Source organism: Euprymna scolopes, chromosome 41, assembly GCF_053919585.1.
Source record: "Euprymna scolopes isolate OS-2025 chromosome 41, ASM5391958v1, whole genome shotgun sequence".
Taxonomy (NCBI): domain Eukaryota; kingdom Metazoa; phylum Mollusca; class Cephalopoda; order Sepiida; family Sepiolidae; genus Euprymna; species Euprymna scolopes.
The window spans coordinates 17114795-17132014 of NC_136522.1; the positions used below are offsets into that span (position 1 = coordinate 17114795).

Sequence of the window (17220 nt, forward strand, 5' to 3'; positions counted from 1 at the left end):
GTGTTCGCTTTTTGTGTATGCCTGTAAAAGGCTTTTTTCGCTGGACTTTTCGGTTGGCTCATTCCTTCTTAAAACTTTTTATATCACGTCTAAATGATAATATATATATATGAGCTACGAACGGGGATCGCCTGTCTGTTTAATTTGCCCGACTTTCACGCGTTATTTTTTCCAGATTTTTAGAGCGTCCCGTGTATCTTTCGCTTTTCAGTATAAAACAAGGGAAAACTGGCTTGCAGCCACGTCATATTTCAAGGTCAAACATCACGCGACTTAAGGTTCTCGAACCTGTTAATTCATTTTATAAACGTTAAATTAAGAGGTTTAACATTCCTCTTCTCTCGTGGCCGAGTTGGTTAGGTCCCAGAGGGTTTTTCCCCATTTCGTTTCCATCTCCACGTCAAAGGTTCGGGGTTCAAGCCTACTTTCCTACTAAAACTTTTTTTTTCTTTTACACCTCTAAATACCTGGCCAACGTTTTTTTTTTTTTAACAGGGTTGTTTTGATCACACCACCCCTCCAACACACACACCTACAAACACCCGGGCCACGCCGGGTACTCCCGCTAGTATATATATATATATATATATATATATATATATATATATATATATATATATATATATAACTACTTCATTTACTCACATAAAATTAATATACGAAAGTATAAATTTTATGCGTAAACTTTAAGTATTTACTTTAAAAGTGCTCCATACGTAGGTAGAGCTAATTAGTGTTATAAAATATATATGCGCATAATCCTGAAGAGTCCTAGAGTAGATGAAACGCGGAATATTCAGTGTAGCTTAATCGCCATATATATTTTATAACTTACTATATATATATGTGTGTGTGTGTGTGTGTGTGTGTGTGTGTGTGTGTGTATAACTAGTGTTCCTTCAGCTATAATCAAACTGAAACTAAAACTCATGAAGAATTATTGGTAAAGTTATTTATTAAAAAAATAAGTGACTTCTGTGCCATCAGCTATAATCGATATAATATATAGATTGTTTGTAATTATATATTAGTTTTATTTAATTATTATTTGTATCTGTTATATTATATGTCTGTATATATATATATATATATATATATATATATATATATATGTATGTGTGTGTGTGTTTATATGTGTGTGTATTTATATATATATATACATATATACATATATACATATATATATATATATATATATATATATATATATATATATATATATATACCGCCAGGACATAGAAATTTTCAAGTTGATATCTGGAAGAGCGTTTAGTCCGCTGCGAGAGATGAACTTTCAGTCTTCATTAAGACATGTATCTAGGAGAGGGGAACCTCTGATGTAAAAACCTGAGGTTTACCATCTGCTTTGTCTTGCAGCAGTCATTGTACCGACTGAGATTAGTAGTTGTGCCAATATGTGTGGTTCGTTCTACACAAGGCCTTTACCACTAAAAACAAATCATCTTTGTGGATTTCTGAATATCATAGTTGTTGTGGTGGGGATCATACGTCGCAATCGATGGGAGTATCCATTATATATACACATACACGAACGAACACGCGCGCGCATATATATATGTGTGTGTGTGTGTGTGTGTGCGTGCGTGCGCGGTGGATAAACGTTTGTATGTATGTATGTATGTATGTATGTATGTATGTATGTGTGTGTTGGGGGTGGAGAGGGCTCCCATAAGCCGTGGTGAAGGCAACTTTTCTGGGAAATGCAAATCTCTGATTTTAAAAAAAAAACAGGAAGCGGGAGACCAGTACCCGCATTATGCTGGTCTGCAGTTTAACTTATTGCTGGCTATCTTGATCTTGCTTGTTGCTGGATCTCAACATTTTTAACCGAGAGAGACTTAGCTGTCGTACAAAGCTAAGACTATGTAACATCATCTGTGTATCGATACTCCCTGAAGCATTTGTCTATAAAAATGGTCCTGTAGCGATGGAAAAGTTGTGACGTGTGGAGGCTTGAAATGCTGGAAGCATGTGATAATTGATCTCATTGGCCGTCTTCGGTGTCATGCCTGCTTGAGCGTGTGAATTCACCGGTAGGACTAAAAAAAAAAGGTAATTTTTGGGCTCATGGATTTTAAGTGCCTGATGGAGTTGCACTCGTCTGGCAAAACGTTGCAATCATTATATATATATATATATATATATATATATATATATATATATATATATATATATATATATATATATATATGAGCAGCGAAACAGTACTGCATGTGAATGACTATCTTAGGTTGAGCATATTGGGTAGTGATATACAAATTATACTTAGCGTATGAAGCGACGCTCTTTGTGTAAACAAATTGAGCTTAGTTATTTGGAAATGTCAAAACATTGTTAATTCACTGCCCGCATATCAGCAGCTGTATAGCGCAACGGGTAGAAGCTCCGACTGTCATTTAGGCGATCGGGTTTCGATCCCGGCTGATGAGCTGTGAAACAGCGAAACAGTACTGTATATGGATGACTATATATATGTGTGTGTGTGTGTGTGTGTGTGTGTGTGTGTGTGTCTGTGTGTGTATGCATATATATATATATATATATATATATATATATATATATATATATATATATATATATACTACCGAAGTTGAAATAAAACACACACACACGCATATATATATATATATATATATATATATATATATATATATATATATATATATATATATATATATATATATATATATTCGTAGTCAAATTGAATATTGAAATGCTCATGTCTTTCTATGGGACGAAAGTACATGAAAATTTGCAGGCTATTTGAAGATTATAATAGAGTTCTATGGTTGAAATGTTATGAAAATTGGTAAAAAAGAACCTATATTTTCAAACCAATAAAATATGCGCAAATTTTCCTACATTTGTATGTATAGTGTCCTGGAAGCTTTAGTTTTGCTGCTTTATGATGAATTTTGCTTACAGTTATTTTTCCTTAGTTGTTTCCGCTGTGGCAATGCCAGGCCACTAATATATATATATATATATATATATATATATATATATATATATATATATATATATATATATTAATACTTTTTAAACTCTCTCTCTCTCTCTCTCTCTCTCTCTCTCTTTCTCTCTCTCTCTCTCTCTCTCTCTGGGAGGGAGGATGATTTTCAAACGATCGCGTCATAAGATACGAACATCTAATATTATGAAAACATTGTCTCCTTATCTGACTCTTCCCAATTAAGATTGTCTCCCTTTGCAAGTCTTAAAATAAACAACGGAGTTTTATTTCTCTCGAGGGTTTCCTCGCGCATCACACCAAATATGGAAATTCCAAAAATGAACACCGAATCGTTTTACAAATTGAATTGCGGGGGCTGCTTGCTCTTCCTCTCTCTCTCTCTCTCTCTCTCTCTCTCTCTCTCGCTCTCTCTCTCTCTCTCTCTCTCTCTCTCTCTTGAAAGTTCAATATCCAGATTTTTATTGGGATTTTTCTTTCACGTTCATTCAACCTGACCAAGGTACATTGCCATAGCAGGCATCTTGAGTGAAGAGTTCTGCAGAACGATATTTGTTAACATTACATCTACATTAGTAATGGGACGATTCCAATATTTTCCCGATTCTGATACAATTCCCGATTCCGATACAATTATCGATTCCAATTCTTTTGTAATTTCTAAACATTTAACTATAAAGTTGTTGGGTTTTTTAGTTTGTTTTTTTTTTCTTGGTTTTTTTTATTTCTCTCGAATTTTGATGTTGGTCTTTTTTTTTCTGAATTATTTAAATAGAAATTATTTATATACATTATTTATATACAAAGTATTTATATAGAAATTATTTATATAGAAATTATTTATATAGATATTATTTATGTAGAAATTATTTATATAGTAATTATTTATATACAAAGTATTTATATAGATATTATTTATATAGATATTATTTATATAGATATTATTTATATAGATATTATTTATATAGAAATTATTTATATAGAAATTATTTATACAGATTATTTATATAGATTTTTTATATAGAAATTATTTATAAAGAAATTATGTATATAGAAATTATTTATATAGAAATTATTTATATAGATTATTTATATAGAAATTATTTATATAGATTATTTATATAGATTATTTATATGGAAATTATTTATATAGATTATTTATATAGAAATAATTATATGCAAATTATTTATATATAAATTATTTATATAGATTTGTATATATAAATTATTTATATAGATTATTTATATATAAATTATTTATATAGAAATTATTTATAGAGAGAGTATTTATATAGAAATTATTTATATACGAAGGGTACAAATTTATATAGAGAGGATACAAATTTATATATAGAGAGTACAAATTTATATAGAAAGGGTACAAATTTATACAGAAAGGGTACAACTTTACATAGAGAGAGTACAAATTTATGTAGATATTTATATAGAGAGAATACAAATTTATATAGAAAGGGTACAAATTTATGCAGAAAGGGGACAAATTTATATAGAAAGTGTACCAATTTACATAAAAGGATATAATTTTATATAGAGAGGGTACAAATTCATATAGAAAGGTACAAATTTATATAGCAAGTGTACAAATTTATATAGACAGGGTACAAATTTATATAGAGAGGGTACAAATTTATATAGAAAAGTTATAAATTTAAATAGAAAGTGTACAAATTTATATAGAAAGGGTACAAATTTATATAGAGAGGGTACAAATTTATATAGAAAGGGTTGAAATTTATAGAGAGAGGGTACAAATTTATATAGAAAGGGTTGAAATTTATAGAGAGAGGGTACAAATTTATATAGAAAGGGTACAAATTTTTATAGAAAGGGTACAAATGCGGGAATGTTTTCGAAATATATACTGTGGAAGTATTTGTAAAAGAAGTACAAAGATTACAACATTGTGGCGATGGGATAGAGGCTGGAGTTTTGCAAACAGTGCAAAACCTCTAAGGTTAGAGACTCTTTCTTTTCTTGCACCTAAGAATCAGAAACTAGTGGTTGGTGCACTAGCTTTGATATGAAAACAATACTACAGTTATGTACGATACTGGCTGGTGTGAGATGTTGTATAGCTCGATAGAGAGAGTCCAACTTCTTTGCTGCGAGACTTTACAGCACAATAGACCCCCGGGATACGGTTGCCCTGATACCTTATTAGGTTGTGATGTGGTATACGACGTTTTTACAGACCATTGGTTACGGTGCTTGCCGCGTCTTGCGGTGTTATTTGTCATGTTATTTAGTTATATACATATGTGTTATATACTGTACTGTTTCTTATTTTTAATGCCGTATCCCGGGGTTCTACTGTATCTCTATATTGATTATAATTAATGTTGACTGTAAATGTTAAACCGAAGAAGTTAAACATTAAGTATGAGCCATTTGATTAGTAGTAATATTACTAATATTCATATTATTAATAATATTATTAATAATATTATTAATATTAGTATTATTAATAATATTATTAATATTAATATCATTGTAATTATTAATATTATTGATGATATTATTAATATTATTAAAATCATTATTATTGATATTAATATTATTAATATTAATATTATTAATATTAATATTATTAATATCAATATTATTAAAATCAATATTATTAATATTAATTAATATTATTATTAATATTATTATTAATGATATTATTTTAATATTTATATTAATATTATTAATAATATTATTTTTGACATTATTATTAATAATAATATTATTATGATTACATTATTAATATTGTTGTCATTAAATATATTAATATTAATAATATTATTACCAGTAATATTATTATTATTAACATTTATATTTATATTTTATATATATATTATTATTATTATTATTATTATTATTATTATTATTATTATTATTATTATTATTATTATTATTAGGTGTAGTCACACAGGTCATTATCAAAATATCTCTTTAAGAACAACTTGTGGTGTTACTTGGAGTCTGAGTGATAACAAGTCTCCCCAAGATTTTCAGTACGATAATCATTTAGATGAATTTGCGTTATCGCAATAGCCACTTACCATTGATTTCTCATTGGCAGCGACTATTGGTCTTCACTGGAATTTTGCTGACAATAAGCCTCCCCATGGTCCTATATTTTTTTTACTCTCATTCACCTCTAACAAGGAAAATCTTCACCTTGACGTTGCTTAGGAAATATGAACAAGATGTTGGCCTACGTTACATTTAAACTTCTGCATATCAGTACAGTCAGGAAGCAGGAAGGGAATTCCAAAGTGTTCTAAGGAAGAAACTATAAGAGTATGAAGCTTTCTGGCATTTAGGCACCTCAACAGTGAAGGGGCGAGATTTTGTTGTTAAGCGGGTTTGTCGGAGATATGTGCATTATTATTATTATTATTATTATTATTATTATTATTATATGCTTATTAGGAGTTTTCACACAAGCTAATAACACGCATTCTTCACTGACAATAACAGGTGTTTCCTTGATAACAAGTTTTCTTAGATGTCTAGTAATCTCTGACTTTTTCGATAATCATTGCAAGATGATTTTGCCTTGTTGCAACAGCCACTTACCATTGATTTTCACTGTCAACTATTATTGGTCTTTGGAATGTGAATATTGATAAGTCTCCTCGGGGTTCTAATATCCTTCTCACCGTCTGGTTTGTGCTCTCCCTCAGTTTTTCCATCCTCATTTATCTTTCACGACAATTAAGTGGAAATGTGGAACCTAGATTAAAACTTTGGTCCATTCTTACGTTGTCAGGCAGAAATGTATATTCTCATGTTTTATGCTCTTATTTTTTTTATTATTGAAATAATGTATAGTGAATAAATTAATATTTAAAAGATCTTTTTATTATTGAAATATTTTATAGTGAATAAAGTAATACTTAAATGATTTTTTTTTCAATTTTTCAGCAGGATTATTTCAGTTCCCGTGAACGCCAAACTTTGTAAGTATATTTTCATTATTAAATCTATTCGGTATATTTTTCTTTCTTTTTCTTTTTTCTTTTTTTTACACTTAAATGCATCCGTAGTTCAGTTGACCAAACATTCGAATTCACTGAAGCTAAATCAGAGACTATGGACCCGTGACGCAACTGATAAAGTGCTAAATTATAATCAGTCCTAAGTGACCTTTTGTAAAGGCTGAAGAGTTACTGCTCAGTACTGAGGATACTAAGAATATAAATAAGGGTTATTTAAGACATCTGACGGAATGTGGAGAGATCTAAAGATTAGCGAGTAATAAAAGAAGTTATCCATAGACAATGAATAAGAACTTGTTCTTAACGCAGACAAAGAGAAATAAAGGTAAGGTTTAAATTAGGTGACGAATCGCGATAGCAAAAGGACTGAACAATGGACTAAGGATCGAACAAAAGGAACGACACTTGATGGAGCAGGGTCAGTCGGGCACGAAGTTTAGTCGAGGCCTGAACTCCGAGGTGGACAGTTGAATTTTGGATGCAACCGAGGGCAGTTGGTCGCTCGGATGGTTCGTGAAAAAGATGGGGAGATGAACTAATGGGAAGTAACTGACACAGCCTCGACAGAACGTACATGTGGACTAGCGCGTAGAGAGTTGATGGGGACACAACCATAGTCCAACTGTAAATATAAAGTATCGAAGTCTGTGGTTTTTTTTTCCTGGGTCATATTTTATTTGATTTTTATACTTGTGGACCAGTGTGCTCCCCATCGACGGTCGCCAGTGAGAAAATGACGATACGGGCATATGAAGATCAGATGAACGAAAAATCCTCGGCACACACGACATCTGGTGTCGGCGGCTTATCCGTGGGGCCATGTGGAGACACATTAACCTTAACGATTTCACACCTGTGTGCGCTAAAGCAAGTCGATAACTAAATGGGAAACATTCCATTATTTGTTAAAGTTAACTACTGCATACATAACACACACATACACACACACACAAATACACACACACAAATACACACACATATACACACACACGCATACATACATACATACATACACACACGCATACACACATACACACACATATACATGGCAACATTTTCATCCATACAATGACACCGACACACAAAAACGGGGTCTACATTAAACGTAGACCCCATTTTTGTTTCGGAATTTTCAGATGAAGATTGCTAATCTGTAATATTTAGATAATTCGAACTATTATTTTTATGCTGGATGTTATTCTCACAATGTTTCGGCCGCTGCAACCTGCAACCTTCTCCAGTTGCGTCTTATCAAATTTGTGAAATATTAAGCAATGATTGTGAATTATTTTAGAGGGATAATAATTTAATCTAATCTATCTATCTATCTATCAGAAATGAATGTCTGTCCTTAGGTATTAGCTCGATGAGCTCAGATCAAGAAAGTTCGGTTACGCTTGTCTCTTTTACATAAATATTCCCGACATACTCGATCGACAGCAAAATTCCACCCCTTCACTGCATTGCTCCCCAGATGCTGAAATCTATTTTCTACTCCGATCCTTTCTTTTCTCTGGCCGTTTGCTTTTGAAATTCCTTCCATGTTTGACCAATCGTATCAACACGCAGTAATTTAAATGTAAGATGAACAAATATCGTGCTGTTCGCTTCCTGATCCAGGTTGTCTCCTATTAATCCGACTCCTATCACAGTAGCCCCTTATGTTTCAGTGGCAATATGTCTTGTTTGGGATAGTATAAAATAAATAAAATAAAATAATACCTATTGTAAATGATTTTTTGCATACAATAAATTGAACAAAAGTTGCCGGTTCCTTTCACCGGTAGTATTATTGTATAATTCTGTTGTATCATATTGCATGAAACAATGGCTTCACCATTTGTATGTGGATATTTGTTCTCATCTTCGATCTTTTCTTCATAAAAATCGCCTTGGACAAGGCATGAAGCTACTTGGTGTATGGAGCGAACAGAGAACGAAAAATGATTGTTACAAAGACAGGAGATAACTATTATGTGTGTGCAGTCAGCACCAACTCTATTCAGGGTTTAACCGGCTTCCTCCTTCGGAGGAAGTTTCATGGGAGTATGAAATTCACAAGCGGTCCCCAGTCACATGTATATCCCCGTTAGGGGAGATGACGACGTTAGGTTTTTGCAACTTTTTGCAGGGAAGTGTCGACGCCCTCCTACATACAGCACCTGGCATTCCTAAATTGGTCATCCATTTTAGTAATCACCAGGCTCAACCTTGCTTAACTTCGGTGATCTGACGGGAACCGGTGTGTCAACGTGATTATGCCGTATATAGATAACTATTATGCTTAGTCTTGAAAAGACCACGGGTATAGGCAGAAGGAAAGCAGTCAACTGGAAGAGGTTTCCACGAGCTTGCAGTTCTTGGAAAGAAGCTATTAAAATAGGAAGTTGTATTACTGCGCGATATCAGAACAACTAATTGATGAAGACCAATAGAAGGTTCCTCGTCATTATGAGTCAAACAAGCTGGAACAAATGAAGCAGGGAATAGATCAGGCAATTCTGAAGAACACTTTGCATAATACGAGGAACCTCCAAAATGTAATGCCTCCTGTATTTTATTCCGCCCGAATGGGTCAGAAGGGATTGCAAATTGCATTGCAATGATTACTGTATTTATCATGACATAAATGTTTCATCTCTATCACAAATTCAAATTTGAAGAGAGAAATGGATACACATGAGATGAAACGAAGCGGTACGCTCTTATTGTAACAGAGTGTCGACAGGCGAGAAATACAGCAGCCGCATTTAAAGCAAAAAAAATAAAAAAATACACTACATGGTCAAGAACAGAAGAAAAAGTGCGACCGAGAAAGAAGGACGTGTGAACACGAAAGCAGAAAGCTCGCGCGCGCGCGCGCGTGTGTGTGTGTGTGTGTGTGTGTGTGTGTGTGTGTGTGTGTGTGTGTGTGTGTGTGTGTGTGTGTGTGTGTGTGTGCGAAAAGGCTTTTGAAATATAATGTAATGTGTGTAATGTGTTATTTTGGAAGAACCATAAATAAATGCATTTTATTTGAACTTTAAAACATGGCGAGTCGGATTTTTATTTAACATTTTTTTTTTTTTGCTTGTTTGTTGCTTTGCGACGAAGAACTAAACAACATGTGGGTCCGAGTGGTTGAAATGTAATGACACGGAAAAAGTATAATAAATCGTCAGAATCCACAGAAGCGCTACTAAAAGCAGTAAATATGTTTATAAATATGATTATTGTTATATATTTTTTGTTTTAATTTATTTTAATGTACTTTCCTTACAAATAAATGTAATTTAACCCCAATTGAGTAAAAAAAAAAAAACTGATTCAAATATAAATATACAATATATAACAATAATCATATTTATAACCATATTTACTGCTTTTAGTAGCGCTTCTCTTGATTGTGAGGATTATACGGACACGTTACATAAAGATAGACTAGTATTTTCTTAATTAATTCACTATCATATTAAAGACAATTAGGAAGTCAGAGCGAACAGTAATCTTACGAAGGCATTTCGCTCTTGGCGATTATCAATGTTTTTCTTTCGGCTATTAGATCATTATTGGCAATGTCTTGCGCAACTTCCACAAATGGACTGATCTGTAAAACACTCGTTTCTCTCCGACATCCGTGACGCCATGCATTATGTCGCCGGTATTACTTTGGTTTCACCTATTTGACCTCATCTAACTTTACACGTCGCTTCCTGTTCATTTTTTCGTGGGAATTAGGGTGTTTCCAAAACTTCATGTCACTTCGACCTGTTCTTAGTTCGACCTCTGTCAAGATTAACGCTAGCTGATGTAATCGCTATCCGAAACAGGGTCATCCAGTATGTAACACTTCAGTTCCACTTTAGTTTACCCTATGGAGTGTCCAGATTATCTTACTAGATATCTTGTTCAAGTAGGTATTCATTCTATTCGCCTTTTTACTGTGAAATTTCGTCTCGATGAGATTTGTTGTTTTTCTCTTTGGTATTTCTTTTCCAATATTCTCTTTGATCTGCATTGCTTTTATGGCAACTACTTCAGAACTTACATTTAAGTTATCATGTATGCCTAGTCTTTCATCGACTATTGATGCGGCAATCCTAGGCTATTCTTCATTGTCAGGTAGTACATAATTTTCCATTCCAAATTATTATTATTATTATTATTATTATTATTATTATTATTATTATTATTGTTGTTGTTGTTGTTGTTGTTGTTGTTGTTGTTGTTGTTGTGGTTGTTCACTAGAAGTTCTCACACATGTCGTCATTATTGAATATTCATTGATAATAATCGATGGTGTTCCCTGGAATTTGGGTAGCAGCATGTCTTCTCAGATTTCCGTTACTCTCCACCTCTTTCGATAGGCATTGCAAATCTGTTCTAATCTCTTTTAATCTATGTTGCTTTTATGACTTCCGATCCAGAACTGTAAGTCTTTCATCATTTATTGATATGAGGTAATTATTTACTCACTAGGAGTAGTCACATTGATCAGGTAATCCCGGGTCATTCTTCATTTCAATTAGTGCACGGTTTTCCATTCCAAATTATTATTTACTCACTAGGAGTAGTCACACAAGCCATCATCAGAGATTGCTGTTTGAAAAGAACTTGTGATGTTCTCTGGAGTCTGAGTGACAACAAGTGTTCCCAGATTTCCATTACCCTTTATTCCTTTCGGTAACATTTGCAAAAAAAAAATACGTTATCGCAACAGTCGCTTATCATTGATTTCTCAGCAGCAACCATTTGTTTTCACTGGAATTTGGGTAGTAATAAACTTCTCCCAGGTCCCAGTTCTCTTTGCACTGAACCAGCGGAGGTCTGGTTAGTGCTTTCTTTCCTCGTTTTTTTTTTATTGTCCCTCCTCATTTACTTGGTGTGGTGCCAGTTTATAATGACACACACAAAAAAGGGGAATTGTCTCGTGTAATTATACCGTTGAATTATGTCATGTTCCTTTGCGTTTTACGTCTGTAGCCGTTTCTGTGTGTCCAATTTGTGTCTGTAGTTCATGCGTGTTAGTTTCCACATTCAAGGATTTTCCTTAATATTTCAGCAGATTTCATCATTTTTAACCGTTATATTTTCTCGGCCATCCCTCTGATTCCAATCTCTCCCATTCTTTTCCCAAAGTTTTTCGGTATTGTTCCTAGTGCTCCTACTATTAGTGGTGTTATCTTGACTTTCTTCATTTTCCATATCCTTTTGAGCTCTCTGGCAAGTTCAATGTATTTGCTTATCTTCTCCGTCTCCTCCATCTTCACTCTGTGGTCTGCTGGAACGGCAAAATTATTATTATTATTATTATTATTATTATTATTATTATTATTATTATTATTATTATTATTATGTTCGTTAACTTCACAATATTGTAATGTTTTACACAGGGTTTTTTTTTTCACTCAAGAGCAGGCTTTTGCACCAAAGTTAGTGAGCTAGATGGAAAGCACTTGGCATAGGATGTTTGCTGACCATTGGAGTACGATAATGTTGTACTTGATTCCTAAGGAGTTCAACTGTTTTTCAAGATCATCTGGAATTGAGCCAATCGCACCTATGATGATTGGTACGATGGAAATTTTCTTATTCCACAACCAAGCAATCTCCACCCTAAGTTTCTGATAGTTCCATAGTTTCGTTTTTTTTGTTTTTTGTTTTTTGTTTGTTTTTTTTTGCCTGTTAAGCTGATGCCGTTTTGGCAAGCCACGTCACTAATTTGACTTTCATTGGTCTTTTTGTTCACAACTACAATATCCGGTTTCTTGTGAGTTATCTCTCGGTCACATTGAACCATGAAATCCCAGAGAATCTTAACGGCCTCATTTTCCACTACCGCTTCTGGGTGATGTGAGAACCACTTGTTCGTCACTTGGATTCCAAACTTTTGGCACAACTCTAATGCAGAGTTCCTATTCACAATGCCCCCCACGGGACAGAGTTAGACACCAGGGTCGCTTTTTAACGTGGGGGAAAGGAACAAAAATGAAAAATTATCTAAGTCGTGGAGGACCCCTCCTCCACTGACAGAGAACAAGAAATTGAAGTACAGCATCTGAAGACAGATACTGCACTTTGATCTTGGCCCAAAGGCCAAGAACGTTAGAGTTGCACAATTTTGTTTGTCATAACGACGCTTGTACTCTTTTTGAGTAAGTGTAGAACACGCACTAAGAATAACACTGATAATAATCGGTGGTATGCCAACTTATCTTCCCAGATTTCCGCTACTCTCTACTTCTTTCGATAGGTATTGCAAATGGCTTTGCATTATCGCAACAGCCGCTTACCATTGATTTTCTCGATGACAATAATCATTAGTCTTCTCTGGGATTTTGGGTGGCAACGAGCCTCCTCAAGGTCTCAGTACTCTTCGCACACATCCAGTGGAGGTCTGGTTAGTGCTCATCATACTCATTTCATGTTGTACAAACCATTTTGGGATGAGATGGCACAGTTTACAACATTTCCAGTAGTTATAGTTCACATGGCTTCATATTATTATTATTATTATTATTATTAGTAGTAGTAGTAGTAGTAGTAGTAGTAGTAGTAGTAGTAGTAGTAGTAGTAGTGGTTGACTTATTTATATTTATATATGAAAGGCACTTTATCTGCGTGTGTGTTAGTTTGTTCCCTGTTGATTCCGAAACTTCAGTGGCCGATTTTTATGAAATTTCACACAAATATAATATACGTGTGTTTGTATATCCTTAGACAGATTTCGTATCGGAGTGCATCTAATAAAAATCGAAAATCGCAAATCGATAATCGATAATCGAAAATCGATAATCGATAATCGAAAAAATCCGATCAAAGAAGCAACAGTCGGATTTTTACCAAAGCCTCAAAGTGCATTTGAGAAGCTTTATCACTGCACAAGCAAAAGAGCTCGGCGTATAAAAGCAACAGCAGGTTCTTTGATAAGACTGGTGCGCGTTCAAAATGAATGTTTCTGTTAAGAGCACGATGGAACAATGATAGTTTACTTTTGCATTTTAAACTTTCATGCAAACCATTATATAAAAATAACTTATAAAATCGGCAGTAGATTCTCTACAGTGCAATGTAGACTACTGTCCTCTTTGCGAGTAATGGGGTACATATCTTCTTTTTTTCATTATTCTTGAGTCTTTTTTAATATTAAGCAAAAAAAAAAAACGAAAAAGAGAAAAATTATTACAAGAAAATATTTGTGTCATATTTTTACTCTAGCCTTTATTTACGCTTTTCTCTCCTCCCTTCTCATTTCAATTTCTCGCTCTATGTACCTACCCAATAGCTTTTTGTTGCTTTAGTTATCTACCGTACATTTCGGCGTATAAGGCAACCGTCAGATAAGACAAGGTACAAAATTGGAGCAAATTTTCATAAATTTATCATATATCAGTGGTACAAGACGACTGCTAATTCGCGAAACCATGTTTGTTCAGCCTGGGCTAGAGATTGCAACATACGGTTTCTTATGAAATATTGGTTTTTAAAAATGATTTCTTTTTAACTTTGACGGTCGTCTTATACACCGAAATATACGGTAGTTAATTTCTTTCGATGGATTTATTTTTCTATTTTGGCTGAGAACAAAGTGCAGTATCTGTTCTGATATTATTCTTAGTCTGTTCTATCCTTGGTCAAAGGAGAAACCATTCTATATCGAGGCGGTTTATATTTTTCTTCCAATCGATAGTGCCCCTATTTTGGAAACTATTTTTTATGTATCTAATATTTTTATAAAAGCAACTTTGTCTGTGTGTGAGAGAGTTCCCAATGGACTCTCACACGTCTAGGCGGATATTTCTTTTAAACTGCACACAAATGTACTTAATATGCCTGGCAGCGTTCTTAGATAGGTTTTGTATCGGAATGTCTTCGATAAGTATCAATTGCCGATAATCGAAAAAATCCGATGAAAAAAAGGAACAGGCGATTTTGACTAAAGTTTACACCTAATACAGCGTAACATCACAATTGAATTTGAGAAGTTTTATAACCGCACAAGCAGAAAGGTCCGGCATATAAAATCAACAGTAAGTTCTTTGAAATGAGAGAGGTGCGTTCGAAATAAATGTTTCCGTTTAGAGAACAAAGATACATTTGAATTTTTCTAACGAGAAGATGTGCCCGTACTTTGCTCCCCTAAACCCCCTTAAAATACTCCGAAGAAACTGGACATTGGGGAATATTTATAAACTGATGTTGTTGTCAATTGACGGTTGTTAAAATTTGACAAAAATTTGAGGCATCTAATTTTTATATGAAGGGCTTCCACCCGACTTTTACTTCCTTTGCATATTTAAACAAAATGTAAACCACTTTTGGGCACGTTACGCCCAGAATTTTATGATAATATTCATAATACTCGGGTAATTAGTTTAGGAGTGAATTTGTACGTACAACTATATAAAGATCCCTAACTTTTTATTAAAAAATAACCTGAGTGGGTGATAATTCGAAGAGTAAAATCAAATGAATTCTAACGCAATAACAAGTGAAGCGTGCATGTTCCCCCGTGAGTGCACAGTGAACGAGGCATAAAAAAATGACTAAGTTCAGCATTTGCCACTCCCATCATTTAGCCCCAAAAGTCCTCACGGGACGTCAAATCCTAGTGAAAATGAACCATGCAAAAAAAGTCCATCATTTGCACACACCCCATTCAGCCCCAAAAGTCCCCAAGGCCTTAACATATTTTAAATTTGAGTTCAGCACCATGCAAAATTGCTAAATAGACATACAAAGAAAATTTTGGACAAATATGGTAAAATAGTCCCAAAAATAGTGTTTTTATAAGCCATAAAAGGGTCCCTGGGGCACACCCAAGAGTTATTGCGAAGTATAGACAAACAAAATTATAGAGAAATCAGTTAATTACAACTTTTCGAAAAGTTTTATAACAATCCAAGGCATCAATTTTTTTTTAATAAGCATAAAAGTGTAAATTTTAGCCATTTTAATCTGAAAAGCACCCCCAGGGAGGTAACTGGAGTTTTCCCGGAAAACCCGTTCTGTGACATTTTTACTCACATCATGTTTAATGTCTGTGGAAAATTTCTAAAAAATCGAAAGCGTAGTTATTGAGAAGAGTGCAGACAGACAAACAGACGAACGGACGAACGGACAAGGGTGAATTTAAAGGGTCACCCTACTTGTCGGGGGGGGGGAACATATATTTCCACAGAAGAAACACCTGATTTAGAAACTTTGATTTATGAACTTTACATTGTCATGAATTTTTTCAATCTAAGCAAAGAATTTCAAATTTTTCTGAAGAGTATATATAGGAAAAGAGATGCTATTTACATAATAACAATAATAACAATAATAATAATAATAATAATAATAATAATTATTATTAATAATAATAATAATAATGATTATTATTATTATTATTTGTTTGTTTGTTTCTCCATTATTATTTTATTATTATTATTATTATTATTATTATTATTATTATTATTATTATTATTAATTGTTTGTTTGTTTCTGCATAAAGGAACGGTTCTGTAACAAATGTACCAAAATTTTAACATGCTGTGGAACTGTTTTGCATAGAAAATAATTATTTGGATCTTGAAATGTTACTACTGTTAACAGTCCTGTGTTTTAAACGACTATTTGTCCAAAACATTAGCATGTCCAGTGTTGCGACTATGTAAATGTGTTAATATTAATAAAAGAATCTTGCTCTTCTTTTATTAAGCACTCTAATTAGCCCGTTGAATTCACTTGTTATTACTTTTGAAAATTTTTAACCTGATATATATATATATATATATATATATATATATATATATATATATATATATATATATATATATACTTGTTTATTGTTATATAAACATGCTCACATCCCGCTGCTACAAATAGCCACTTGTTTCAATCAAACAACAGATATCATCAGGCAGCGACTTGACTATTCAAAAAGTTCAATGAATAATGGATTTTTATTTTAGGTAGGAACTCTTTAGAAGTTGGAGTTAAAAAACTTAAAACACAGGACTTTAATTAAATAAAAAAGTAAAAAGGGAGAGGCAATTTAAATAAAGTTAGAAAATTACAATGGGGAGAGAGTGATTGAGAAGAGAAAAAAGGAATAGAGACAGAAATAGAGAAAGAAAATATAGAGAAAACAAAATAGAGAGAAAAAGAAGAGAGAAAATATATATATATATATATATACATATACATATACACATATATACATATATATATATATGTATAATATAATAATAATTTTTA

General features: G+C 33.0%; 1 protein-coding gene and 1 pseudogene across 1 annotated transcript in view; one reads left to right on the top strand and one right to left on the bottom strand.

The window, feature by feature from the left end:
• Window positions 1-17220, top strand: part of LOC145266364 (uncharacterized) — a 113932-nt gene that overhangs the window by 66427 nt on the left and 30285 nt on the right. The window contains exon 2 of the mRNA XM_080121986.1: window positions 6926-6960. The gene's annotated coding sequence lies outside the window, so the exon portion shown is untranslated. The remainder of the gene's footprint in view (window positions 1-6925; window positions 6961-17220) is intronic.
• LOC145266872 (5S ribosomal RNA) lies at window positions 9150-9268 on the bottom strand (annotated as a pseudogene).